Here is a 9,964-nt window from a genome sequence, read left to right on the forward strand (position 1 = left end):
GGTCTCGAACTCCTGACCTCAGGTGATCCGCCTGCCTCAGCCTCCCAAAGTACTAGGATTACAGGCATCTGCCACCACGCCCGGCTAATTTTTATATTTTTAGTAAAGACAGGGTTTCGCCATGTTGGCCAGGCTGGTCTCAAACTCCTGACCTCAAGTGATCCGCCTGCCTTGGCCTCCCAAAGTACTAGGATTACAGGCTTGGGCCACCACACCTGGGCAAGAGCCTTGATTGTATCTGTGAAGACCCTATATCCAAATAAAGTCACGGCCACAGGTACTGGTGGTCAGGACGCAGATGTATGTTTCTGGGGGACGGAATTCAGCCACAGGAGGCTGCTTAGGGTTCCAGGAGTGCAGTCTGTTTTGCCATCACGTGCATTCTCTAATTCGAATCCCGCTGGCAGCCAGGTGGATGCTGGGCATGGGGTGGAGTTCTGGCTCCCAGGGGGACCTTCCCACACCCCCATCCTCCCACTGCAAGCCTCCTGGATGTCAGAGCCCATGGGGGCCTCCTGGGCTGCTTCTCTCACATGCACATGCTGAGATCTCAAGCCCCCCTGCTGCGTGTGGAGTGGATGTTCAGAATCTGAACGTCTCGAGCTGTTTCCCGGGAGACGGCTCACTTTGAGATCCAGGCTCTTCGACATAACTTTGGCAAACCTCCACATTTGGTGAGTCCCTTGGCGGCAGCCACCTCCTTGCATCGGGGACCAGCGCCAACCTCCGTGGGAGGCATCAGGAAGTGGCTGCAAATTTGACCTTAGAAATAGACAGCAAATTCAGTCAATTTGAGGATGCTGGTGGTGGGATTGGTGAGAGAAGATTTGAATGAGTCATTGATCACAGCATCTTAAAAAGATCCAAGAGGCCGAATCAAAGAAAGTGTGGAAAAGACAGATTTGGGTTTAATGTAAGGAGGTGTTTTCTAACAGAGTGGGACAGAGATGAGACAGCTGGCATTGAATGGGGCCCGTCCTGGAGGGGCCCCTGGTGCTTTAATAAGGAGGTAGCAGCTCCTGAGACTGGGGCTTGGGACCCGAGGTCCAGTCCTTGGTTCCAGAGCTGAGTCCCTTCTCCCCTCCCCCCAGGCTCCTCTCTGAAAAACGGGGAGCCCTGATGTCTTCTAGGCTCCTTGCCATCTCTCAGCTCCCCAACCCTTAACCCAAAGCAACTGGTCCCCGTAAGGTGGGATTTTGACTTGGGGACAGGCCAAGAGATAGTGTTTTGCTGCCTCGCTCACTTCCAGCAACCAGGCAACATCCCTCAGCCATCATCTGTTTCAGGAGCCCACCTGGGCTCCAGGATCCAGGCCAGGCTTCTCAAGGAGCCAGTGCTTTCTAAATGCAGACCTGCTCTTGGGATTTTAGCAAATCAACACCCAGTTTTTCCCATCAGGTGAGTCATTCCACCACCCCAGGGCAGAGTCAGAGGTCGGGGGAGCTTGGTGCTTTAGCCTCAGGCCCCCAGACCTTCTCTGGGGCCCCATCTCCATGCCTCCTCGTAAAATCCAGTTTCTGCCATTCCTGTGAAGTCAGTTTAGCAAGAAGCCCCCATCCTCCACCCTCCACCGTCCCTCAGGCGATGTCTGGTCACTGCTGGTCACCCGCCTTCCTTCAGCAAGAATCCTGTTAGGTCAGTTTAGCTGGAATCCCTCTGACCCCCTGCTTCCTCTTAGTAATTCCCCACCACCACCCCCCGCCGCTCTGACCCCTACCCTGCTCCCTGGCCATGCTGCATTTGAGTTGACCCTGACCTCAGCCCATGGCAGGTCCCCGCTGCACGGTCCCTGCACCTATCGAGACGGCCCTGAGTCAAGTCAGCCTCACTGACCTCACACAAGTGTCACCAAATCGTTTTCTTTAACATGACCGACAGAAAACCCTCCATCCTAGGCAAACTGGGAGGGTTGGCTACTCCACGCAAGGGGCCGACAGCAGCCTCTGGTGATCCCTTCACAAAGAAAGATGCTTCCCCATCCCTATCACCCAGCCCCAGAAATCCTGGCTCTGGTTGTCGGGCACCGTGGGAAGCCGTAGATCACTTGATCCCAGGAGCTCAAGACCCACCTGGGCAACATCGTGAAACCCCACCTCTACAAAAAAACACCAAGATTAGCCAGGTATGATGTTGTGCACCTGTAGTCCCAGGTACTCGGGAGGCTGAGGCAGGAGGATCACCTTAGCCCAGGGAGGTTGAGGCTGCAGTGAGCTGAGGTGGTACCACTGCACCCCAACCTGGGGACAGAGTGAGACCTTGTCTCCAAAAAAAGGAAAAAAAAATCATTCTTGTAATGCTCACATGACTTCTTTTTCTGGAACATTCTTTTGTTTTGCTTTTGAGACGGAGTCTTGCTCTGTTGCCCAGGCTGGAGTGCAGTGGCTCGATCTCAGCTCACTGCAACCTATGCCTCCCAGGCTCAACGATTCCCCTGCCTCAGCCTCTCAAGTAGCTGGGATTACAGGTGCCCACCACCATGCCTGGCTAATTTTGGCATTTTTAGTAGAGATGGGGTTTCACCACGTTGGCCAGGATGGAACATTCTTTTTCTTCTTTACCAGGTTAATTCCTGTGGGTGCTTCTGGGGACCTCCCAACCTTTGAGCACCTTCAGGTCACTGGGCTCTTGCTAAACAGGGGCCTGCACCTCTGCAGTTCTAATCAGCTCCCGGCAATGACCACACTGCTGGTCCTCCGGCCACACTCTGGGACCAGGGGCTTAGCCTTCACAACCTCTGAGAGTGCCTCTTGGGCGTCTGAGTCTCAGCCCCAGCCTGTGACCGAAGCACACTCTGTGTCCCCCACAGCCCTTCCACAGGGTGTGGCAGATCTCTGCCAGTGTCTCCACCACTACTAGGCTGAATTCATCTTTCCCACCATCAGCTTCCAGGAAAGCCCGGTGCCAGGTGGGAACGTGGGTGGCCCTCAAGTCTTTGCTGAATGAATGAATGAACCTCTGCCTTCACACAAAAGGTCAGTATAGACCTATGTCCACCTTCACTACATCTACACCCTAGGAGGAAACCCCCAAAACTCAGAACATGAATCCTAGTTGAGTCACAAGTGGAGGAAATGAAGAAGGTGATAGATGCAGGAGCAGCTCTGCTCACCCTCAGAGCAGATGGAACCTGTACTTCTCAAAGTGGGGTTTCCATCAGCAGCCTCACAGTGCCTAGGAAACCAGTCAGCAGTGCAGATTCCTGGGAACACCCCGGTCTGACTGAACCGGAGACTAGGGAATTGGGGTGAGTTTGCGTCTGTGTCTTCAGAGCCCTCCTGGAATTCTGGTGCCACGTGAGTGTAAAATCCACCAGGTCTGGGCCAGTGATTCACCTCTGGGACTGTGTATTGGAATCCCCTGGGAGCTTTGGATGCTGGGGATGCCTTTGCCCCACCGTACCCTTCTGATGGGGTGCGCTCTATTTGGGCTGTCTCCCTGCTCCCATCCCCTTTTCAACAGAATGGAGGACAAAGTAGGGAGCTTGACATGGAAGTCGGGGAGCCAGCCGGGTGTCTGAGGTCAGGACAGCTCAGCTCCGGGGAGGCTGTCAGAGGTGGAAAGGGTGGGCGGATAGCTTCTCCGGGAGGGGCTGCCCTCTTGCCCCCAGCAGAAGCTGCACGCAGGGAGGGCTGGGCAGGAGAACTCTACCCGCCAGCAGAGCCTTATTCTTCTGCGTGTTTGTAATTTGCTGAGCAGCTGGTCCCCATTAGACAGCCTCAAACCCTTTTTAAGGAGCCTCGTGGAAGCGGCTTTTTGCTTCAGTCACAGCAGACCCCGTGCGGGGATGGGTAGCACAGGAGTAGCGTTGCCATGGCAACGCAAAGACTTGGGGGCTGGCTAGCGATGGTAACCAGGGCTGCTTTTGACCTTCACCGTCTCCTGGGGCTGCTGGCTTTCTCCTCCGCCTCTTTCACTGGGGCCGTTTCCAAGCCTGCAATGAGACTAGAGCTCGGGGGAGGCCTCAGTGACCCCGTCCCTCCCACCCACTCATCCTAGAGGACAAATGCCCTGAGACAGGTTTCTCCAGGAGGCTCAAAGGAGTCCTGTGCCCATTTTAAAGCCCCCAACCCAAAGCTGAGGCCCAGCTTGCCCTGGTCTTACCCTGCAGCCTAAGACCACGCCTGCCTCACTCTGCAACTACAGCCCTGCGAGCAACAGGACCTCTGGGTTCCAGATGGATCCCTTGCAAAAGGTGGTGAGATGCCGCTCTGAGTCACAAGTCCAGGCTGGCCGCCTGCCCCTTGACTGTGTGATCTTAGGCAGGAGGCCTCCGCTCTCTGAAGCTCAGCTCTGGTGTCTGTAATATGGGCTGCTGACCTCTTCAAGGGTGTTGTAAATACTGAATGAAAGGCATCTGGAGTCTTTGACAGGACTGTTTCTGCGATCAAGATGGTGGGAATGTTTATACATCTTTTCTTCTTCTTCTTCTTCTTCTTTTTTGTTATTGAGGCAGAGTCTCACTCTGTCGCCCAGGCTGGAGTGCGGTGGCACGACCTTGGCCCACTGCAGCCTCCGCCTCCCGGGTTGAAGTGATTCTTCTGCTTCAGCCTCCTGAGCAGCTGGGATTACAGGAATGTACAACCACGTCCCGCTAATGTTTTGTATTTTTAGTAGAGACAAGGTTTCACCACGTTAGGCTGGTTTCAAACTCCTGACCTCAGGTGATCCTCCCACCTCGGCCTCCCAAAGTGCTGGGATTACAGGCATGAGCCAGCACATCTGGCTGGCATCTTTTCTTGTCATTACCCGATGTTCATAGAGGGCCAGCTCTATGCTAAATCCGGCAGGAATCTTTCCTCTTTTGGAGCCCCAGGTTAGGAATTTTGGTGCTATCCCAGGCCTGGCTACAAGCTCTCTCTCACCTCCATCTGATTACGGGCAGTGCTCCATGTTTGGGGTTCAGGCTTTGCCACAATCTGAAGGCTTTGCCTTGGCTGGGGCTCAGGAGGAGGAAAGCAGAGGAGCTGGACCCTGCTGGCACCGAGCTTACCGAGGCCTGGGTGGCTGATCTGCCCTCCTCCATGGTCTCAGCCTGGGGAACGACTCGGAGGGCTCACCACTGACCACATGATGGGCCAAGCCAGCTCCTCCCACCCTGCCGGACCAGCAGCTCCCTTTGGATTTGAGGGTGGGGAGTCCGTGGGACATGTCCATAGCCTGCCTGGTGTCTTACGAGTTCAGAGAATTTCTTCAAATGCTTAAAACCTTCAGCTCCCTTCAAAAGGGTTTTCTGCATTTCAGCACAGCTTGGTACTTCTGGGGCTGTGAGTTCCCCAGACCCTGGGGTTCCTGTGTTTATTCGCCTGATCAGAGAGGAGGCCTGGCCAGGAAGACCTTGGTAGGAGGGGTCCCCAAAAAGCGGGTCTCAGGAACTTGCCCTGAGCTTCCCCACGGTGGGGGTGAATGTCCTCCCAGCCACGGAAGAAAAGGAGGCCAGTTAGGCAGGCCACCCTGGACAGTCAGGGGGACCTGGGCCCCAGGGGCTGGCCACTGAGGGAGTCATCCAGACTGCTGGCCCTGGCTGTCCACATTCTGCGCCTCCTCCCCACAGAAGGGGGTTTCCCTAGAGACGCCAGGGCCTGGAGGGGACTCCCGGGAAGCGTCCAGAGAGAAGAGGGTCCCCCAGGCCCAGGAGGAGGGAAACCAGCCTGAGCCCTTTAAGAATCTGTGTTGGCAGCAGAGAGCGGAGGCAGGGCAGGCCCTGGGTAAACATCTGAGGGCCTGCAGTAACAACTCCCAGCTGTGTGGGGTGCTGGGGGTGGGGTCCTGAGCTGGTCCTAGCTCAGCTGAGGTCAACTGGGTGGGGACCGACCAAGCACAAATGTAGGGGCGGGCAGCAGCTGAAAGGGGAGAGCCACTTGGGCCTGGAAGCGTCTACTTCCTTTAGAGCCTTTTCCAAAACCCTCCTGGGAGATCTCTGGCCGATCCTCACAGCCAGGCGGTGAGGATGAGGGGAGAGAGAGGCTTCCTCTCTGGGAAGGGAGGAGAGGGAGGGGTTGGTGGAGTTTCCTTTGCTATTCCCCAGTTGCTCAGGGCTCGTTCATCTCTCCGTGGAGCAGAGGTGGTGTCTGGTGTGTCCTTCTGTCATGCACAGCCCTGCACTGTCACTCTGCAATGCTGGCTTCCGGCTCCATGACCTTGACGCCCACCTTCTCCTGCCTAGAAGTTTTGCTGCAGACTCCTGGCTGGTCTTCCTGTCTCCCAGCCCTCTCTAGGACAGCCCTGTGGAGCCACCATAGCTATTGTTCTAAAGCATCTCATAGAGACATTTCCCTCTGCTTAAACCCATCTGATGATTCCCTGTTAGGGATAGACGGTATATTAGGATGGTTTGGGCTATAAGTAACAAATCTGATTGAGAAATGTTTACCCTTTGGAGGCAGTGTTTTCACTCACATTAACTAGAAAGTATACCGGTTGGGTGGACTTCATGGCTGGTGAAGCCCAGCAGTTTAACCATGTCCAGATTCAGGTCTTCCTCTCTCTTATGCCTTCTGTAGCAACAGCTCATTCTCATACTAGTTTCCCTCATGGTGGCAAAGTGGCTGCAGTGGCTCCAGACTCTATATCACAACATTTAAAAGGCAGGAGTGGCATGAGCCTGTAGTCCCAATTGCTCAAGAGGTGGAGACAGGAGGATTGTGTGAGCCCAGGAGTCTGAGGTCATGGTGAGCTATGATCACACCACTGTACTCCAGCCAGGGTGATGGAGTGAGACCCTAAAAAGATAAAAGGCAGGAGTGAGCCTCTTTTCCAGAACTTCCATTTTGGTCATCTATTTGTATATAACAAGTTACCCCAAAACTTAAAGGCTAAGAAGGATCTTTTATTTTGCTCATAATCTGCAATTTGGGCAGGGCTCAGCAAGGGTGGCTCATCTCTCCCATGTGGCATTAGCTGGGGCAGCTCACCTGGGAACTAGAGGATCCATTTCAAGATGGCTCCCCTACGTGGCTGAAAAATGGTTCTGGCTATTGTCTGGGAACTCAACAAGGGCTGTGACATGGGGGCCTCAGCTGCTTTCGTAGAGGGCTGCATAGGCTTCCTCACAGCATGGTGGCTGTGTTAGAGAACAAGTCAGATGTACATGGCATTTTATAACCCCATCTTGGAAGCCACACAGCACTACTTGTGATAGACTGGTTGTTAAGGAAGTCACAAAGGCCTTCCTGGATTCAAGGGGTAGGGCTGCATATCCCCCCACTCTTTGGAGGAGTGTCAAGGTGACATCAAGTATGTGTGGCATGGGAGCTGCTGTGTCCCTCTCGGAAATGCCTTCTGCCACAGTCCCTCAGATGTCTTCTCCATTCTCACCAAGCCTCTTTGGGCCACTTATCCAGCACTAGACCAATAACCAAGACGAGCAGATAGGACATGTGTCACTGACGGAGCTGGGGTAGATTCAGCTCTCCCCAGAGTATCTAGGGGAGGTGTGGATTCCAAACAAAACCAGCAGGGTCCCTCAGAGAAAGGAGAAGAACAGCTCTCCTTTCTTCTCCTGTAGAGGACCCTGATGCAATCATGGGCCTTCTACAGCCAACATCCATACAGTGCTTGCTGTGTCATGGGGGCCGTGCTAAGTGCTTAATATTTGTTCACCCAATTCTCACCACAACTCAGTGAGACTGGAGTGATCTTTTCTTCCCACTTTATAGAAACTGAAGTTTGTAACTTGCCCAAGGTCACAGGCCAGAAAACAATGGAGACAAAGTTAAAGGTCAGATCCATATGATTCTGAGCCTATGCTATTAACCACTTCATAGCAAAGCCCAAGACTTCCAGTCTGTGGCTGAAGAAAGCAACTTGAATGGGGAAGCGTGTACTCTGGTTGTACTGGCAGCCATTTTGTGACCATGAGGTGATCCGCTCTGAGAAAGAAGCAGATGCTCAGAAGAGGGGAGAGCCTTGTTCCATGTCCAAAGCTCCCTCACTGGGGACTCTTCAGTTAAGTGAGCAAGCAAATCTACTTCGCTGTCTAAGACTGTGTGAGTTTGGTACATAGTTACTTATAATTGAGAGTATCTTTCTTTTTTTTTTTTTTTTTAGATGGAGTCTAGCCCTGTCACCAGGCTGGAGTGCAGTGGTGCGATCTCGGCTCATTGCAACCTCCACCTCCCAGGTTCAAGTGATTCTCATGCCTCATCCTCTCGAGTAGCTGGGACTACAGGCACCCGCCACCACACCCATGTATTATTTTTAGTAGAGACGGGGTTTCACCATGTTGGCCAAGATGGTCTCCATCTCTTGACCTTGTGATCTGCCCACCTCGGCTTCCCAAAGTGCTGGGATTACAGGCGTGAGCCACCGCACCTGACCAATTGAGAGTATGTTAACCAAGGCCATTGCATCCCTACCTAGTGGACACAGCATGTATTCATATGCAACCAAAACAGGAGCCATCTGTATTCCATGTGATAGACATTGATTTTGTGTGTGTGTGGTGGGGGGTTGTTTGGTTTTTGAGACGGGGTCTCTCTCACCAAGTCAGGGGTGCAGTGACAGGATCACAGCTCACTGCAGCCTCGACTTCCCAGACTCAACCAATCCTCCTAACTCAGCCTCCTGAGTACCTGGGACTACAGGTGCATACCACCATGCCTGGCTAATTTTTTTTATTTTTGTAGAGAAAGAATCTATTATATTGCCTGGGCGGGTCTCAAACTCCTGGGCTGAAACAATCCTCCCACCTCGGCCTCTCAAAGTGCTAGGATTAAGGCGTGAGATCCATTTTCTTCATCTAATAAGTATTTCTTTTATAAACATTACGAGTCATGACCTACTGTTTGAAAAACACTGTTGTTTTGTTTTGAGACAGAGTTTCTGTTGCCCAGGCTGTAGTGAAGTACTATAATCTGAGCTCACTGCAGCCTCAACCTTTCAGGCTCAAGGGATCCTCCCACCTGTCTCTATAAAAAAAGGTTTTTTTTTTTAAAAAAAAAAATCATACTTGGAGAGAAAATAAATGAAGACAAGTATACCTATTCAGCTAGAATTTTTTAGGTGCTTATGTTACAAAACATGTTCTCTGCCTCTGAATATGGCAAGGTTCATTAAGTTGTTTTATTTATTTATTACGATTTTTTTTTTTAGGCGACAAGGTCCTACGCTGTTGCCCAGGCTGGAGTGTGGTGGCATGATCATAGCTGACTGAATCCTTGAACACCTGGACTCAAGCAATCCTCCCACCCCAACTTCCCGAGTAGCTGGGACTACAAGTACCACCATGCCTGGATAGTTGTTTTATTTTTTTGTAGAGATGGGGTCTTGCTGTGTTGACCAAGCTGATCTCAAACTCCTAGCCTCAAGTGATCCTCTGGCCTCAGTCTCTCAAAATGCTGGGGTTACAGGCATGTGCTACCATGCCCAGCCATTCACTTCTTTTCTCTCTCTCTCTCTCTCTTTTTTTTTTTTTTTTTTTTTTGAGATAGAGCCTTTACTCTGTCACCCAGGCTGGAGTGCAGAAGCACAATCACAGCTCACTGCAGCCTCAACTTCCCAGGCTCAGATGATCCTCCCACCTCGGCCTCCTGAGTAGCTGTGACTACAGGTGCATACCGCCACATCCAGATAATGTTTGTATTTTCTGTAGAGATGGGGTTTCATTATGTTTCCCAGGCTGGTCTTGAACTCCTAGCCTCAGGTGATCTGCCCGCCTCGGCCTCCCAAAGTGTTGGGATTACAGGCGTGAGCCACTATGCCCAGTCACTTGTTTTGTTTTCAAAACCCAAATGCCACCCCCATGTTGTGGCTGAGTCCTGTAAGATGTGGCTTTGGTGAAATAAGATGTGGCTTTGGTGAAAGGTGGGAAGAAAGGCCAGGACCANTCACAGCTCACTGCAGCCTCAACTTCCCAGGCTCAGATGATCCTCCCACCTCGGCCTCCTGAGTAGCTGTGACTACAGGTGCATACCGCCACATCCAGATAATGTTTGTATTTTCTGTAGAGATGGGGTTTCATTATGTT

This window comes from Rhinopithecus bieti, unplaced genomic scaffold, assembly GCF_001698545.2.
Source record: "Rhinopithecus bieti isolate Rb0 unplaced genomic scaffold, ASM169854v2 scaffold_9899, whole genome shotgun sequence".
NCBI lineage: Eukaryota > Metazoa > Chordata > Mammalia > Primates > Cercopithecidae > Rhinopithecus > Rhinopithecus bieti.